This window comes from Rousettus aegyptiacus, unplaced genomic scaffold (genome assembly GCF_014176215.1).
Source record: "Rousettus aegyptiacus isolate mRouAeg1 unplaced genomic scaffold, mRouAeg1.p scaffold_m13_p_4, whole genome shotgun sequence".
NCBI lineage: Eukaryota > Metazoa > Chordata > Mammalia > Chiroptera > Pteropodidae > Rousettus > Rousettus aegyptiacus.
Window position 1 is genome coordinate 19918228 of NW_023416307.1, and position 16936 is coordinate 19935163.

The window sequence follows — 16936 nt, forward strand, 5'->3', positions numbered from 1 at the left end:
ATATGTTATTGTAGGCTTAAGATAAAAATGTCCATGCCTGAGAAAATATAAAAGACAAAATAATATTTTAGAAACAGAGAGAACCGTGGAGGCAAGAGAGAACCAAAGATGACTTCCTGAAGAATCTGAAGCCAGTTACTCTATGGATAATGTTGGATACACAGAAATGGGTAATGATTGGTGGGTAGGATATGACCTTTCATATTTTGCTTGAGACTGAAATTTTTTATTCATTTCAAAATGATCAAACTTCTCAGTTTGTCTTTTTGCCTGTTTTATTTTTTATGACTTTTACGTCTTTCATCTTCCATTAATTTATAACCATTACACAGGGAGTTACTCTGATTTCTGCTTCCTTCTGTTGCCACAGTAGTGAATTGGTATTCTGCACAGACATATGTACCAGACATATTAAAAAATGAACTGATTTACTGAAATAAGCTTCTTAAAAAGTTGCAAGTATGCAATTCTCTCCTCCTTATTCTTCAGCTCTCAGCACCAAAAGGTATAGTCTCTACTTTAAAAAGAGAGAAGTTTGATTTAAGACAGAACTTAATTCAAATCCTAGCTCCCGACACTGAATAGTCTTGTAACCTTTGAAAATAATGTAGCTTTTTGATTAGTCAGAATATTTTCAGTGGCAAGTGACAGAATGCCACATCAACCTGGTTTGAGCAAAAGGGGATATTGTTGGCTCACATGAATGAGTCCTTATTTTGTAAATATTGACTCCAGGAATCTATGGCTCTTTGTATTAGTCCTCTCTTCCTCTCTGTTGGCTTTATTCTCAACCTCACAATATCTCTCTTGTGGTAGAAAAAAAAGATCTCTAAGAATTTCAAACTTACATTGTAAAGCTTAACCAAGTGAAGGAAAATTGGTTTTCCAGTTATTCCAGAAAAAAGGACCCAAGACTAATGCTGTTTGGTTCTGATTTACCTGAGTTTGGTCATATGTCCATCTCTGAACCAATCTCTGTAGCAAGGGGAGACACTGCCCTCATTTGCTAAGCCTGGAATAGGAACCCACCCCTAGAGCCAGGAAGATCCAACTATCTGAACCACTTGAATAGAAAGTAAGAGTTCCCCAAATCAGGAAATTAGGAAAATTAGGATATACCTATAAGGAGAAGAGGCAAAAATAACAGATGTCTACTTTATCTCTTCATGTCTTAAGGCCTCAGTTCCCATATATCTAACATATGAATGCTATTGCTTAAGGTTAGGGAGGGGATTAGAAAGAGCAAGCAGCTAAAGACTGTGGCAAGGAATAGATAATGAGAGAACAAGTGACAAATGATAAAGCAAATAGGGTAAAATGGTAACAGGTAAATCTGTGGGAAAAGGATACACTAGTGTTCCTCTAATTATTTTTATTTTTTCTACTTTTTAAAGTTTGAAATCATTTCAGTATAAAGAGTTTTTCATTTTTTTTTAAATAGGTTCTCAATAACTATTATAAATACTTCTCTCAAGCCAAGCCCAACAGTATCCGTGGTTACAAAATCTTTATAATGATGGGATTGTTTTTGGTCCTCCTGAGTGTGTTAGAATCTTACACTATAAACAAAGGCAATTCAATACAGATATTGGTTACCAGTGTGTTTAAACAAGTAATTTTTTAAAATTCACTGATGCTCAGTGAAGCTAGAGAAATCATTACATTCATAATTTGTGATCAAGCATAACAATTATTATAAAATACCAATCTGGGGAAATTCTACCAAGCGCCAGAGATCCTCAGAGCTCTCTTGGAAAATAATCTTATTTTAGATGTCAGAATCTTAGTATTGGGTGGAGAAATCTAATTAACTACTCAGTGATAGAGTAAGTGAAAAATAAAGACCTGAGAGGTATTTTAAGGATAAAGGAGCAGGGGTTTGCCATTCTTTCTCAAGACAGAAAAATGAGGAATAGAGAATGTCTAGGGACAATCAGAACCCACTTAGAAACTTTTAAACATCATTTATATTTGAATTTAGAAGAAATAAAAATTTTTATGAATCATAAAAAGATGAATGTAATACAGTCTGGAATTTTCATTTGCCTATGTAGTCAAAAGAATCATAATGTGTCATATAATCAGATTTGAGTTATACTTTTAATGTGAACAGCTCTGGAATTCCCCTTCATGCTGAGGAATTAATGACTGAATCCTCCGAACTGAGAGAGGCAGGCTATCCAAATCTTGAGAGCATCAGATTCACTGGCTTATACTGAGGAGTCCATTTTCTCATAGCTGAAACCCAAACCACCATTATGGGCCCTGGAAAAAGTAGCTACATCTACAGTGAAATTTGAGCAATTTGCATAAAAGTGGGACTCAGGATTCAGTGTTTGTGTTCTCAAGATTTACTAGCCTAAAAAATCTGTCAGTCACTTTTTACACTATTTAGCTCACTAAGCGGAGGGAAAAGGGGAATGTGGAAATGGGCATGAAGAAACAAGAAAAAAAAGATAGAACAGTGAAAGAAAAAGAGTAAGCACTCGTCTTAAAACTGACCTACTTTCTTCACTTGGGCCAAACTGACTGAAAGCTAAGGTTTCTGAAAGGAAAATAAGAACCTATATGTTTGAATATCATAAATATTTAGACCAGAAAGAACCATTAGCTTAGACTAATTTAGCTCTTATTGTACAAGTGAGAAAATTGAGGCTTAAAGATATTCAATAATGTGGCTAACATAGTGCCTAAAAGAAAGAGGACTCTAAGGTAAGAAACTCACTTTCCTGAATTATAAAGAAAGATAAAAAATTTACTTACAAAAGTGCATAATTTGGCATAGATGTACAGATAAAAAACAAATGAACCCTTAGATAATCATAGAGCCAAAAATGTTAACTGCTTAAGACTTCTATGTCTTACCCATTAGTTTACCTTATTTAGAACTGTATATCAGGAATGGGTTTGTGGGCATTTATTTCCAAATTCCTCTTGAATGAAGACCAGGGACAAATGAGAGTAGTTGGGTAGCTAACAGAGGTTAATTCTCCTTGGAGAAAACCCAAAGTAAGGTTTCCCTTTTAAGTTCCAGAATCTAGACATTGATGGAAAGCAGAGTTTGCCACCTCCAAAATACGTCTTTTGGGGATATTGATTATTTTTAGTTAGTTATTTTTAAAAAACACAAAAGACTCAGTAAGAGTCTTTTACCCTTCCCCTTTACCCGCCCAATGGAATTCAGATAACAAAACCTTAAAGGAAAGGAGCTGTCACCATAGCATCATAAAATGAACTAAGTGTGACAGACAGAGAGGAATCTGGAAAGTCTGTTTGTTAGAATTCCCTCTGTGTCCCATTATTTCTGGGTGGTCTGGCAAGAATTTGTTTGCCAAATGTTTGCTATTTCTCATTACCTGTTAATTGCCTACTTTCCCTTTGAAGTGTCAGACTCCTGCCTTTCTCTCCTTTGTCCAAAACAACATATAAGCTTCAACTGCCTGATTTCTCCTTGGGTCCCATATTCTTAGGGACCCCCCCATATGCATCTACGTAATAACTTTGACTATTTTCTTCTGTTAATCTGTCTCACATTGATTTGATTATTAGACCAGCCAGAAGAACTTAGAAGGGTAGAAGGAAAACTGTTTTCTCCCCTACAACATAGCCTTTATGTAGTAATACCAGGTATAGTATGTCTTTGCTGGATTTGGGTTGTCTGCATTTGTTCTTCTTGATTTGGTGACATAGTCTCATGCCTTTGGGTGAATTCTCACTTCATTGATGTGTGTGCTGAGATCATCTGTCCAGGTGCCTCTAGTCAAGTGGTAGGCTTATAACTCAAGCTAAGCCAATTGGATTCTCTCTTGAAGGACTTTAAATCTGGAGTCAAAATACAGAGATATAAAACCTGTAGAGGTATTTAATTTTACATGAATTAAAAGAGACTCCACCATTTCTTGCCACCTGGATTCCTAGCTCCTGTCCCTGATCTACACCTTCCTTTTTTGTTTAGTAGAGCTAGCCAATATCATTTTGATTCATGTATTTTGTTTAAATCTCAGACTTGAACTTAGTATGGGAAATACTGTATCTTAAGACCTACCACATTGTCTGTACTTAGATGACCTTCAAAAATATTTTTGGAATAACTGCCATAATCGGGGCAAATATTGGCTACCATTAAAGCACATAGGTTGTTGATCACCTTACATGGTCTTAAGTACATGTAGGGAAGACTTGCCAGAGGAACGTGATTGAATAAGTCACCTTTTTAACCTCTCATAGTGCCTTATACAGAGTCGGTTCTCAATAAATGTTTGACTCAAAACCATGAAATCTTATAAAAATGTGTTTCAGTGAAAATCAAAATGATACACTTTTACTAATACTTTTTTACAACTTTCTAAGATTTGTTGTATTGTACTGAATAAGCCAACGTAGGTGGGAAAAAAAATTTAAATCCTGCCAAAGTTGGGAATTTTCAACCCCTTTTTACTTTTGCCATCAAGTAAGGTTACCATTCGCTGAGAGCAGGAGAGCCAAGTTCTTCCTTAGTCAGGTCTAAGGAATAACACAGTCCTGCCTTTCTTTGAGTGCCAGAGCCATAACAGGAAAGGCCAGAGAAAATCCTCAGGAAGAAATGCTAATTTGACCCCTCTTCACAATATGTCAACACTCTGCAGCTCTATGTTTTTAGATTCTGACACCAAGTTATTATCAGAGTAAAGGAGGTCTTCGGAGTTACAAACAGAACTTAAAGTTGTTTACTGGGCCTATGTAAGATTTGAAGAATTGTGACAATGTATTTTTTTTTTTTTTTTTTTGCCCACAACCTTCTTACTCTTTGCTTCTGAGCCTAAAATAATATATATTTTTCTTTTATTACCAAAAGTGAAGTATTGGGAAAACTATGTATTTGTGAAAATTTATATTTAAAAAACCCTGAAGTGTGGAATATTGCCAACAGTCTGCCACGTTAGGATCATGCAAATAGATTAGAATAATATCCTGAACCCAAGCAACAAGTGCCTAGACATCTGGATGTTGTAAGCATTAACTACTAAGTACCAAGATACCCTAAAGAAGTTATAGATAACTTGAAACACACTTTAGTGTGAATAAAGTCAGTCACAAGATTTTGTCAAGTAGGACAAATGACATGATAGTACACGTCAATGACAGGATCAAATGGATGAACAACCAACCGTCAGAGGATGTATATTTGAGTTGCTTTTTGGTTACCAGTTGGAAAAATCATTTACTCTGTAAGTTTTGGTTTCTTCATCTCTAAAAATAGAATATTAATTTATGGGGTTCTTGTGAAGATTAAATGGAATGATATAAATGACAGCCTTTTTCCACTATAAGATATTCTACAGCAGATGATAATAAACAAAAAACAGGGGTAAAATTTACTTTAAAAGCAAAGATGTCTTCACGAATAGGGCAAAAGATTCAAACCACACCAAAGTTTTTAGAGAACTCTGCCATCTTTGCTGAGAATCTTTTTTGTGAATTTTCCTACCCAAAGTGGTGTTTTTTCTGACTACTCTGCTTTTTTTTGTTTATATTCTCACCACTTCTAGGTGAGGGTTTGAAGCCCAAGCACAAGAAAGGAGAATGCTGGATGAGGGAACTTGAAGGGAGAGCTGTGGTTTCACTTTCATGTTAGAACTGGGATGGTCCCAAGAAAAACGCCCTCTGAATATGACAGTCTCGATTCCTGAAAGGAAGGAGAGAAACAGAATTAGGGCTCTGAGCTCCTGGTGAAATAATAACCAGCAATGGCTTTGTGGCTTCTTAACCATCTCCTGACTCTACCCATTTTAGCCTGCTCCAGAACCTTCTCAGGCAGGTGGTGGTGAAAAGGCTGATGAGTTTATTATTGAGAAGTTGTGCAGGGGTAGGCCAAGTAAGCATCACCTCTTCGCCTCTTCTTTCTAGGTCCAACAGCAGGAATCTAGCCCCTTTAACTCTTCAAGAATACGTTCTGTAGAAATTGCAGAGTTCCCAACTGTCCCAGATGCTGCCAATGATCATCCTCAAGGCTTTTACTCTAGCTTCTGATGGCCTCTTCTTCACATTTCTCTCCCTCAGTCCTTCATGTCTTCTCTCATTTCCCTTACATCTGCTTCTAGGTCTATAAAAATATACAACATGTAGTGTGCTGATTTTTATCAGGCCTAATAGCTTCATAAAAAAAAATAAAAAAGAAAAAGAACCAGAAAAATATTTGTATATATCATTAAGAACACTTGCAATTTTTCCATTTTCTCTGCTTGATTACTAAAATTTTAAAGTCTAAAGATTGCCAACCAGTCTGTTGATTTGTCAACAATCACATAACAAATGTTCACAGAGAACAAAGCATTTGACTAAGGAGGATTATTAAAAACAGGCAGTGTCCTCCCTCAAATATTTAAAAATTCCCTAAAGGGCTTACAATAATTAAAATTTCCACTAGATTTTATTTTTAAAGGGCATTTTATAAAACTACCAGATTAATCATGTCAATTAAAAAATATTTTTTTCATGGAGATTACAAATTGATAAGATCAATGCACAAAAATAAAATTGGTTTATATACAGATATAGACAGCACCCTTAGTCTTACCTCTGAGTTAACTGCTAAAATTAATTTGATCTATTTCTCTCCTTCTATGTATATTGTTTTTAAGAATTGTGCCTGTGTTATATATACAATTTTTAACCTGCTCTTTCACTCGTTATGAGCATTTCTCAACCATTAGAGAACATTTATGTAAAGGGTTTTAATGAATGTCTATTAAATAAATAGTAAATAATGGTATATTTGTAAATGAAATAATGGACATTCGTTGAAATTATTCATGAAAAGTTTTCTAATTATATGTAATTAATATATATGAGTTTAAGATAATATTTACTAGCACACTAATATGTACTAATATCTAAGCAAAAGGTACATCTAGAGGTGGCTTTATGGTCTTTCAAATAATTGATGTAATGAATATTTCTGTGTCCAAATCTGTCTGAATCTTAGATTATTTCCTTAGGACATATTTCCCAAATGAAAATATTAGATCAAATTATTAGAACTTATTTTTCTGTTATAATTATTTGGAGATCTTGATACATGGGACCATAGTAAATTTTAAATACTAGACCAATTTTACATCAATCCGCATTGAGGCCATGAAAAAATAAAAATTATTTTTAACTCATTACTCATTCGCCCTGAGAATACTCACTAGCAACCTAGTGGCTACAGAATTTACCCCGTGATAACATGCGGATTACAGCCCTAAGCTTACCCTCAAAGTTTGCCATGAAATATCCCACTTTTATTATTATTTTAGCATTTCTCTAGCATATCAATAGTCTTTGGAAACCAATGACATCATTCTACTTGTAGCATTTTGGTTTTAGTAATGGTATTTCCATTTACAAAATATAATAATTCTCAATTGCTGAAAATGTCAAATTCTAGAAAACATAGAATTCCTATGCGTGATATTAACATCATTCTCGAACAGTTGTTAGCCAAAGATTTATTTGATGAATCCGATTTATGTATACGTTTCTATTACATTGGAATTAAAGATAGTTCTGTTTAGAAAGAACTCCTAGAAGGTTTTTATATTTTATTTTTGCATTAAAAACCAGTTAGATTTGCTTCAGTCTCAAAGAATATGTTTATATAAAATTAAATTAATGCTGGCAGCGAGCTGCACTTTTTTTTTTCCTAAATGGAAAATGGATGAATAATAGATAATGTTATTTAGCATCTTACCTGTGGTCCTCTAAATCTGCTACATGTTGGATCCCACTCAATCCTCCCAACAACCCCACAGGTAGGCACTACTATTAACCTAATTTAATAGAATAAGATAGTGAAATTCAGAGAGTTGAAATAACTGGCCCAAGGTCACAGCTGGGCATGGTCGGTATCAGGATTTGAACCTATGTAACCTGAGTCCAGGAACTTCACACTTAACTATCACTTGCCCACTAATAAGAGATATTCTTCTGCCCTCAAGGCAGAAAAGCAGCAACCTTCCCCCTATAGAATGTCAACTATCACTTGTTTCCTTCCATTAAAGAAGATAACCTAAGTTGGATGCCAGCTAAAACTGAAGCAATTACAGAGCACACTGAAGAGGTTGAATTAGGATGTTGATGAAAGGAGGAGATGTTCATGAGAAGGAAATTTCAGGGGAAAACCACAGAGGGCTGTGGTAGAGGAAAGTTCAAAATATTCAGACATTCACTGCTCTCAACTAATATCTCCAAGTTTAACAAGAGAAAACGGAAGAGAGCAGGAAAGATCTGTAATTGAGATAAAAGATTTCTTGATATTAAACTCAATAAAAATACCTCAAAGGAAACATAGTATTGTACAATTTGATTTAGATGAAGTGTAGAAAACAGGAAATAGGAGTTGAGTAGGAATAGCTCATCCACTGACTTGTAAGTGCCCTTGGAAAGGACACGTATCTTTTCCTGTGTTAATATCCCAGCCCTCAACATGCTGCCTGGCATATAGAAGCCTTCAATAAATGGTTGATGAACAAAAGTGGATTATGCTACTTGCCAGGAAGCCTCTGAGGTCAACCTTCCAGTGGAGAATAAGTAGAAACCATCCTAATTAGACATGAGGAATATGAGATCAAAGGAATGGGTTTGTGGAAAGAGAGTGGACAAGCAGGAAGAGTGAATCAAAGTTGAAGTTCATGCACAGATTGGAAGAAACGAGGACCTAAATAAAAGATATAATTTCCTCTTTTAGCGATTAAAAAAAAAATGTATCCTGGAATTTGGTAAATTACTACATGAAAACCAGGGCTAACAGAATCTTCTACCCTGTCTTTTAATCCAAGATTTTAACATGGAAAATGTTTTCATTATGTTTATAAAATTAGTGATTTTAATTAGATTTATATTAACATTTAAATTTTTTTTTTAAGAAATATTTCTCGAGCAAATTTTCATTAAAATAGAGAGAAAGGGACTGACAACAAGAGGGTAAGGAAAAGGTCAAAGAAAGGGAGATAGAACCCCGAGGATACTTAAGCCAAAGCAGGCCTGGAATCTTAAAGAAAAGTTATGAATGTGGACATTTAACCTCTTGTGATTTGTGCAACATTAATATATTACATTGGGTGTAACTTTTACAGGTTGTAATTTTTTACTTTATTACTTGATAAGTTATATCTTTTGCAGTAGGTAGCTATGGATTTTATGCTGTTCTTGCCCATAAATCTTAATATGGTGCCTGTATCACTAAATTTTAAATGGTGCTGATAAGATTATAACGATAATGATAATGAAGAAATTTTTCCAAATGCACCTGCTTATATCCAATCAATTCAAGGTTCACTTAAACATTTGACAATTTTGTATGTCTGCTCTTCTCAGAGTTTAAATAAATATTCAGAATCTAGATGAGACAGAAAAAGTTGAAAATCACATAATATCACTTTTATATGTGGTATAAACCTTAAAAGCAACAAATAAACAGGACAAACAAACAGAGACTCATGGACATGGACTGTAGACTAGTAGTTACTAGTGGAGTGGGGGAGGAAGGGGAGGTAGACAGAGTAAAGGAAGTCAAATATAGGGTCTAGGGGAGGGTGAAGTGGGTAAAGGAGATCAAATATATAGTAGCTGAAGGAAACTGGACTTTGGGTGGTAATCACACAATAGAATATATAGATGTCAAATGAAAATGTACACCTTAAAATTATATAATCGTATTAACCATTGTTACCTCAATAAACTTAATAATAAAAAATAAAAAAGAATCCGGCTGAAGCAGCGTCAACTAGTGGATAAGAAGAACGTAGACTTTAAGACCTGGATTCCAGCCCCAGCTCTGCCACTTACTGGCTGTGAACTTGAGGAAAGTTAACTAAGCTTCAGTGTTCTCATTTTTAAATGAGGATAACAATATCTATTTCATAGGGTTGTTATAAGACATAAGTGACATGATTTATGTAAAGTGCTTAACACAGTGTCTGGTACTGAGTGGGCAACAAATAAATAGTAGCTGCTGCTGACCCTAATTAAACTTTTTGGAATTTGCAAAGTAGATCATGACTATTACAAGAACAGGATTCCTCAGGAGACTTCCATAACTTCCTGGAGATGGGAGGCCAGAAATTCTCTGGGAACTATTGAAATGTTTGCTTCCAAATCAGATGAATTCCAGGGCTTGTGAAAAATGCAGAAGTAAAAACCATTAACTAACATCTGCAGAAATTATTATATATGAATGGATAAAAATTTGGGATCAGTTCTCATTAGATCCCAACCATATTCCAATTCTTCATGTGTAGTTTCTACATTTATTTTGTACTTTTGCTTTGAGCTTTGTTCAGATCTTCTTCTGTCAATACCTGTGAGCTCTCCTATGGCCACATGGGCACATTTATTCTGTGTTGTACATAGAAGTTAAAGGCTCGATTATAAAGGGATAAATATAACCTCAATTAGAAGAAACTATATATTATTTGATTTAACAGTCAGAAGGAAATGTGTGGCTCAGTGGTGAATTCTTTTTCCTTTTTGTTGGGTATTTGGTTGATAGAAAGCAGGGGAGGATGCCCTCTCCAGTTTTCCTCATGATTTTGTGCTTTGGTCCTTTGGTTCTAAAATAAACGAATGATTCCCATCACAAGAAAAAGAATAATTTGTAACTGTGTGATGACAGATGTTAACTAGACTTATTGCAGTCACCATTTAGCAATATGCAAATATCAAGTCATGGTGTTATACTTTTGAAACTAATATAATGTTTTATGTTAATTATATCTCAATAAATATTAAATAAAAGAGACATGAAAGCAAAATTCAAAATATATTCCAACAAACCCTCATTACAGAATAATATAATTACATGAAGCCATTGGACAGAATTCATAGGAAAATTTCACTACTAATACAGACAGCAAGGCCTGAATTTACATACATGTGATAATTTACATACATGTGACTAAGGCTGAATTGAATACTTTTTATAAGTGAAACTCGCAGTTTACAATTGAATTCACTCACCAAATTTTTTTTGTCAATTTAAACTAAGCAGAAGGTTGGCTGCATTAAAAGAGCTGGGAAGGCATAGGAAAAGGTTATCAGCCTTCCTTCTAGAGGCACAAATTAATTTTCTAGCACCCACTTTTAGCACGGGCCATGTGTCCTGCCTGTAATTTAATACTCTAGAAGAGTAATAAAAAAAATTTAAAGGAAATGTATATGATACATTACCTAGTAATTTTTTAAATGAAGTAAATTAAAAAAAGGTACTACTAGCAAAAAAGGCAAATAAGAAACCAGAATAAAAATAGATCAGATGGAGTGAAAATGAAAGTTATGAAAGAAAACTAAATGAACTGCACAAATATAAGTTAAGAAATATAGATTTAAAAAGTTATATAAATTAATAAGAAAAGTAAAACAGATTTTGCATGATTAAACTGGAGGCTAAAAGATTTAAATAAATTAATAATATTGTTACAGCGAAATCAGTAATTTAATAGAGTAGCTATTTAAAAGAACATAAACCAAATGGATGTACGTGTGTGTGTGTGTCTTGTTCGTTATATTTAAATTATGATTCAATTCAAAAACTTATTGTACTCCTATGAAGGCAGAGTTCTCAGTGAAAAAGCTGCAAAGCTCGGCTTTCTGCCCCCTTTTTGCTCTTTCATGCACAGGTATTTTCATGAGTCCTGTGGGCTGAAAGACAAGGGCTAACGGAGCAAACCAAGGCTGTACAGCTGGTTATGCCTCCCATAACTGTCTCCTATCGACATGGTCTTGACCATTGAGAGACATGTGCTCATTGAGGGTGAAAACCAGAACCTGCTCAGTAAATGTGGAGCCAATAATCCTATTGCCTCAGCCCCACCCAGCAGGGATAAGTACATTATGAAGCCTTCCCAATTTTACATAATTTTGGCGGCAGTCTTTACATGGAAAAAAAATTTTATTATTTAGATTCTATTTCACCTAATCTGTACAATCTTTTCTGCCTGAGTATAATCAAAGCTATATTTCCTCTTCCCTCCGCCCCCCAAAAAACATGAATGCAAAGCCTTTGGAAAATTTAGCTCTTATTTATTGATGATAAAACTTCAAATGTTCAAAGCTGAGTTAGATATGCTTCTTTTAACTCTTTGGAAACAGGAATTAGCATCAAATAGCTCAAAAATATTAAGTAATATAAGAATATAAATGTTGTCACTGATTAAAACAGCGCTAACACAACCTTTTATTGTGAAATTTTTTAGTTTTCTTGTAAAATCTACTGTGATCTTATATTCTTCCCTTTGAAAATCTTATTATCCCAAATTATTTTGATTAAATTCTTTGTTCTTTTATAATTTTAAATGTTTCTTATTTTTAACTAGATGAACATATATTAATTTTTAAAGCTCTAATTACATGTCACTATTTTAATGAGTTTTTTTCATCAGAAACCTTAACAGTCCTTCCACATGTGAAACATCTCACCTTAAACTGCCTACATAGATAGAGTTCAGTCTTCTCCAGTCCCTAGGGTATAAACAGTCACTAGTGTAGATGTCTCCCTGTTTATATTTTTCTAGATATTGAAATGTTACAAGACCTCCCTTAAAAAAATATTGCAAAGCTTTGTTTGAAAGAGAATGATATCATTTGTAGCTATTACTGGAAAAGTTTGTCATCACCTCTGCAATAGTCCTCCTGGTTATTTCATATCTTGGCAGTGGTATGCCCTTCAAAAAACACAAGTAAGTAATGGAATTGAACTGTCTCCAGTATTCCTAAGAACCTATTTTTGTTCTAAAATTTTCTCCCTTAGATTTTGTCTTTTAGGGTTAAAGAAGTACAAATTAGTAATTAATAGTTTGTCACGGGGATGAGGAGCATGGCAGAGGGAATGAAGTTAGCATTAATATGATGGCTAGGTGGAGGGCCAGGGGAGGGAAGGCACAATTGGGGGGGGGGGGTGGATTGTTTTATGAACTATATAAATGTCTAATGTACTGTATTACTGAAAACATTTTCTGTGCATCCTCTTACAGAATATAGGTATTTAAGGGTCTCACAGAACAACTCATTAGCATACTAGTGCTAATGGCCCTGTAGGAAGTCACTGGAATACACAGTACTAGAGAAATTCACAGCCAGTCTAGTAACAGTATGTATCGGACATCTAGCCATGAACTAGGTAGGTGTTGACCTGATGCAGAGGTGAGGAAAGGTAGAATCCCACAGGAATCACTCACAAGGAACAGTTGGGGGGGAAACACATCTTTGTAAAGAAGTTAGATTTCTGTAATGGAGGGTTCATTCCTGAACTTTTATGAGAAAGAAAATATGTGCGACATTTAAAAAAAGTTTCTCTAGTAATTCCTACACCGTGAGATTCTAAAATGTATTCAGTTAGTTCCATAGAAGTTTCCCTTTCTTAACAAAACTCTAACTTTTTAACTAAATTGTCTTGGCACACAGAATGACTGCGTGAGATACAAGTCAAGATACAGGGAAATAAGTCCAAGTACATTGAGGAAAAACCATAAAGTTGGATTTAAAGCTATATAATAAACATTTACATAGCATTTACTATGGGTCAGCCACTGTTCTCAACACTTCATATATTTTAACAAATTTAATCCTCCCAAGAAATCTATGAGCTGAGTTTTACTATGAATTGTATTTTTCAGGTGCAGAAATTCAAACACAGAAACCAGCTCACCGTCACCGAGAACAGTGATTTTACCCCAGGGAGTTGAGGTCCAGAGCTGCTGGCTCATAAGCACTCTGCTAACACTGTCTCTTAATATTTTCCCTTGCGCTTCTACATGTTTGAGAGCACAAAATTCAGGTCTGATGTCTCCAGGTGGAACAAAAACAAGACATTTTTAGAATCAACACTGATTCACTAGATCTATCAATAAGAACAGGTAGAATCAATAAGCAATACAAGGATGAGAAAAATTAAAAGAAGGCAGGTGAGCACGACTACTAACAAAACAGATATCAATTAAAACCAAAATACAATTTTAAAATTATTATTAAGGACTAAACATTTAAGCAGAGCCAGAAAAAATACCCAACAAAAAGTTTAAATGTAATTCTTAGGGGGAAAACATCAATGGAGAAAAATAATCTGGCTTTAGCTTTCTGGTAGAGGTCTTGGAAGTCAGAGTCCTTATGCTACATGAAAAAAAAAAATTGAATTTACTAAAGATGCCAACCGATGTGCTTTGTTTAAAGATAAATTTCAAATGGTTAACTTAGACCTAAGCACACAGATTCAATATCATTTGGACATTGCAGATATGCCTGTCCTAGCAAAGACATAATTTTCTAGCACGTTAAATACATTTTAACAATAATATGCTTTAAATAGATTAGCAATGATACCAGCATAATAATTCTTATGTTTACTCAGTGTATCTCTAAGCCTATGGTAAAAATCAGTGCTGTCAGTTTCAACTGCAAAACTTATAATAACTTGCCTTTATTCATTAGTATGAGCTATTCCACTGGGCATTGCCTTAGTCTGAATGTTGAATAAATGTATTTTTAAAAATCAACACACAAAGAAGGCTGTTTCACTCTCTTAGTAAATTAATTGTTGTGTAATCAATACGCAAGGCATGAATCCAGCTCCTAGAAAAATGCTCCACACACACAGTAAGTACTTGACCAATAACTCTTGTATGAATGAATAAATAAGTCTCTCTGGCCACTGAAGCAGAAAAGCAGACAAAGTGTGTTTTCCTTGAATATGATGACATAGGCACTTGGGTTATTCTCCCAACTTCCTGTTGAAGAGTAGCAGAAAATACTATCTCAAAATATACCACTTTGGCACAAGGGTTATTTTGAGCTGAAGTTAATTGAGATGAAGCAGATATAAGAAAAGCCCTTTGCTCTCCCCTATTTGCCTTAAAGCACGACGTAAATTTGTAAAGTTGTTCCTGCATCCATCTTTACCAGAAAGGACAGAGTTAATGACTGGAAATAACTCTAAACCTTTTTCATCCTGGACCAGCACCAGAAGAATCTATATAACAGATTTTACCAACTACCCTTTGTCGTCCATTAATATCGCCATATACTTACCTTGCATTATTTGCCACTCTAGAAACTCAGTCTTTTACCTTTGTCATGTCGCTTCCTTACAAATGTATTTTTCTTTTGTAAAGATGCTGTATAAGCCTAATTTTTAGCCATCCCTTTAAGTTACTCATGTACTCCATGTGTATGTTCAATGCACCTGTTCATTAACTTTTGTTAGTTTTTCTCTCGCCAATCTGCTTTGTGTCAGTCTTATTTGCAGGACACTGGTAAACGAATCTAAGGTGGGTAGAGGAAAAAGAAATTTTTTTCTCCCTACACTATTAAAATGAAATATAAAAACAAAGGTGGGAGGTCACAGCAGCTCCAGAAGATGAATAATAAAATAAATTAAAAAATAAAATAAAATAAAAATACATATGCCAATTTTTTACAAGAAACCAGTGTTTACCCAATTATGTAATTAAGTTGATAAAAACATAACGAATTGATATTATGGCAGATTTCACCTCTTGAACCAGGATTATTCCCTCCTAACAGTCCTTATCTCAGGGACAATGGAAGTGCATTCACTTTGGAGGTGAATTGTAACTGTTGGAAACTCCATTCCTCAATTCGTTTTGCCTCTGAAACCATGGTGCACCTGAATGTACCTTCAGAGTACCAGGGCCACAGAGCTTCCTCCCAAAGTGGATAGTCAAACAAGGCTGGTAAGAAAGGATCGAGGCAACAGAAATGATTATACTCTGGACTCTCAGAATGGCGCACAGCTGGCTAGTGCAGGATAATACATGTCTGGACAAAGCTGTTTCCCTAAAGGTTCATATTCTTTTCGGTTTCCAGAAATCTGAAACTCTGAATGCCTGAACTTTCAATATATTGTTAGTGGAATAATAAACTTCATAATATTTCCTATTCCTTCAAAATCCATTTTTCTCCATACCATGTAGTGATGTTATTGTAAGAAAATTTTTTCTTAGACCTAGAAATGGATTGGCCTTTTTACGTTTTCTAAAGCAGGTATTTTTCAATAATGGTAGTACTACCCCTTATGGGATATGTTGAAACTTTTGGGGTTGTCACCATTACCGGAAGAGGACCCCTGTTACTTCGTATGTGAAATCGGGATACTGATGTCCTGCTGTGTGTGGAACAGTCCAGCACAATACAGAATAATCTGCCCATAATACCAATGGTGCTTCTGTTGAGAAACATGGGCCCTGGAGCATAAATCATTAATTGAAATGTTACGCAGAGTCCCAAGATGTAAAATAAATGAGAGCAAAGCTCGGTAATTGAAATAACTAAACTTTGATGAGATGCCCATAAAAGTCTCAAAGAAAACAAAGAGGCTCACTCTCATCCATTATCATTTAATATTGTTCCTGAAATTCTGACTATGAATAAAAATAAGAAACAAACAAAAGAATTCCTTAAAAATTGTTAGGAATCATTAACTTATTGAAATGGCTGCACATAGAACTCAGTTAATAGTGACTTTCTGTGCTAATAACAATAGGAGAATCAAATGACAATATAATTCACTATAACAGTAAAAATGCAAAATGCCTGAAAATCTTGATTAGACAAGCAAACAAATAGCAAAATATAGCAAATAGCAAAAAAATAGCAAAAATAAAAAATTGAATAATAGAAGACATCATTGTCCAGGTTAGAAAAATAAATTATTACAAAATCATGTCTCCTTTACCAGGCAATTTATTGATTTATTGCAATTCCAATCTATAGTCCTTATTTTTCTTTAATTTTTTTTTTACTTTACAGTATTTCTGGTGCATATATCTGAGAAAATAAGTATGAAATATAATGAAGAATTTATCTGATCTTTATCTCTGGTTCCTGTGAGGAGCCTTTAAATCCTTGAAATTTCCTGAGTTAGAGGAAATTTCCTGAGTAGTATTTACGGTGAACCCACTGA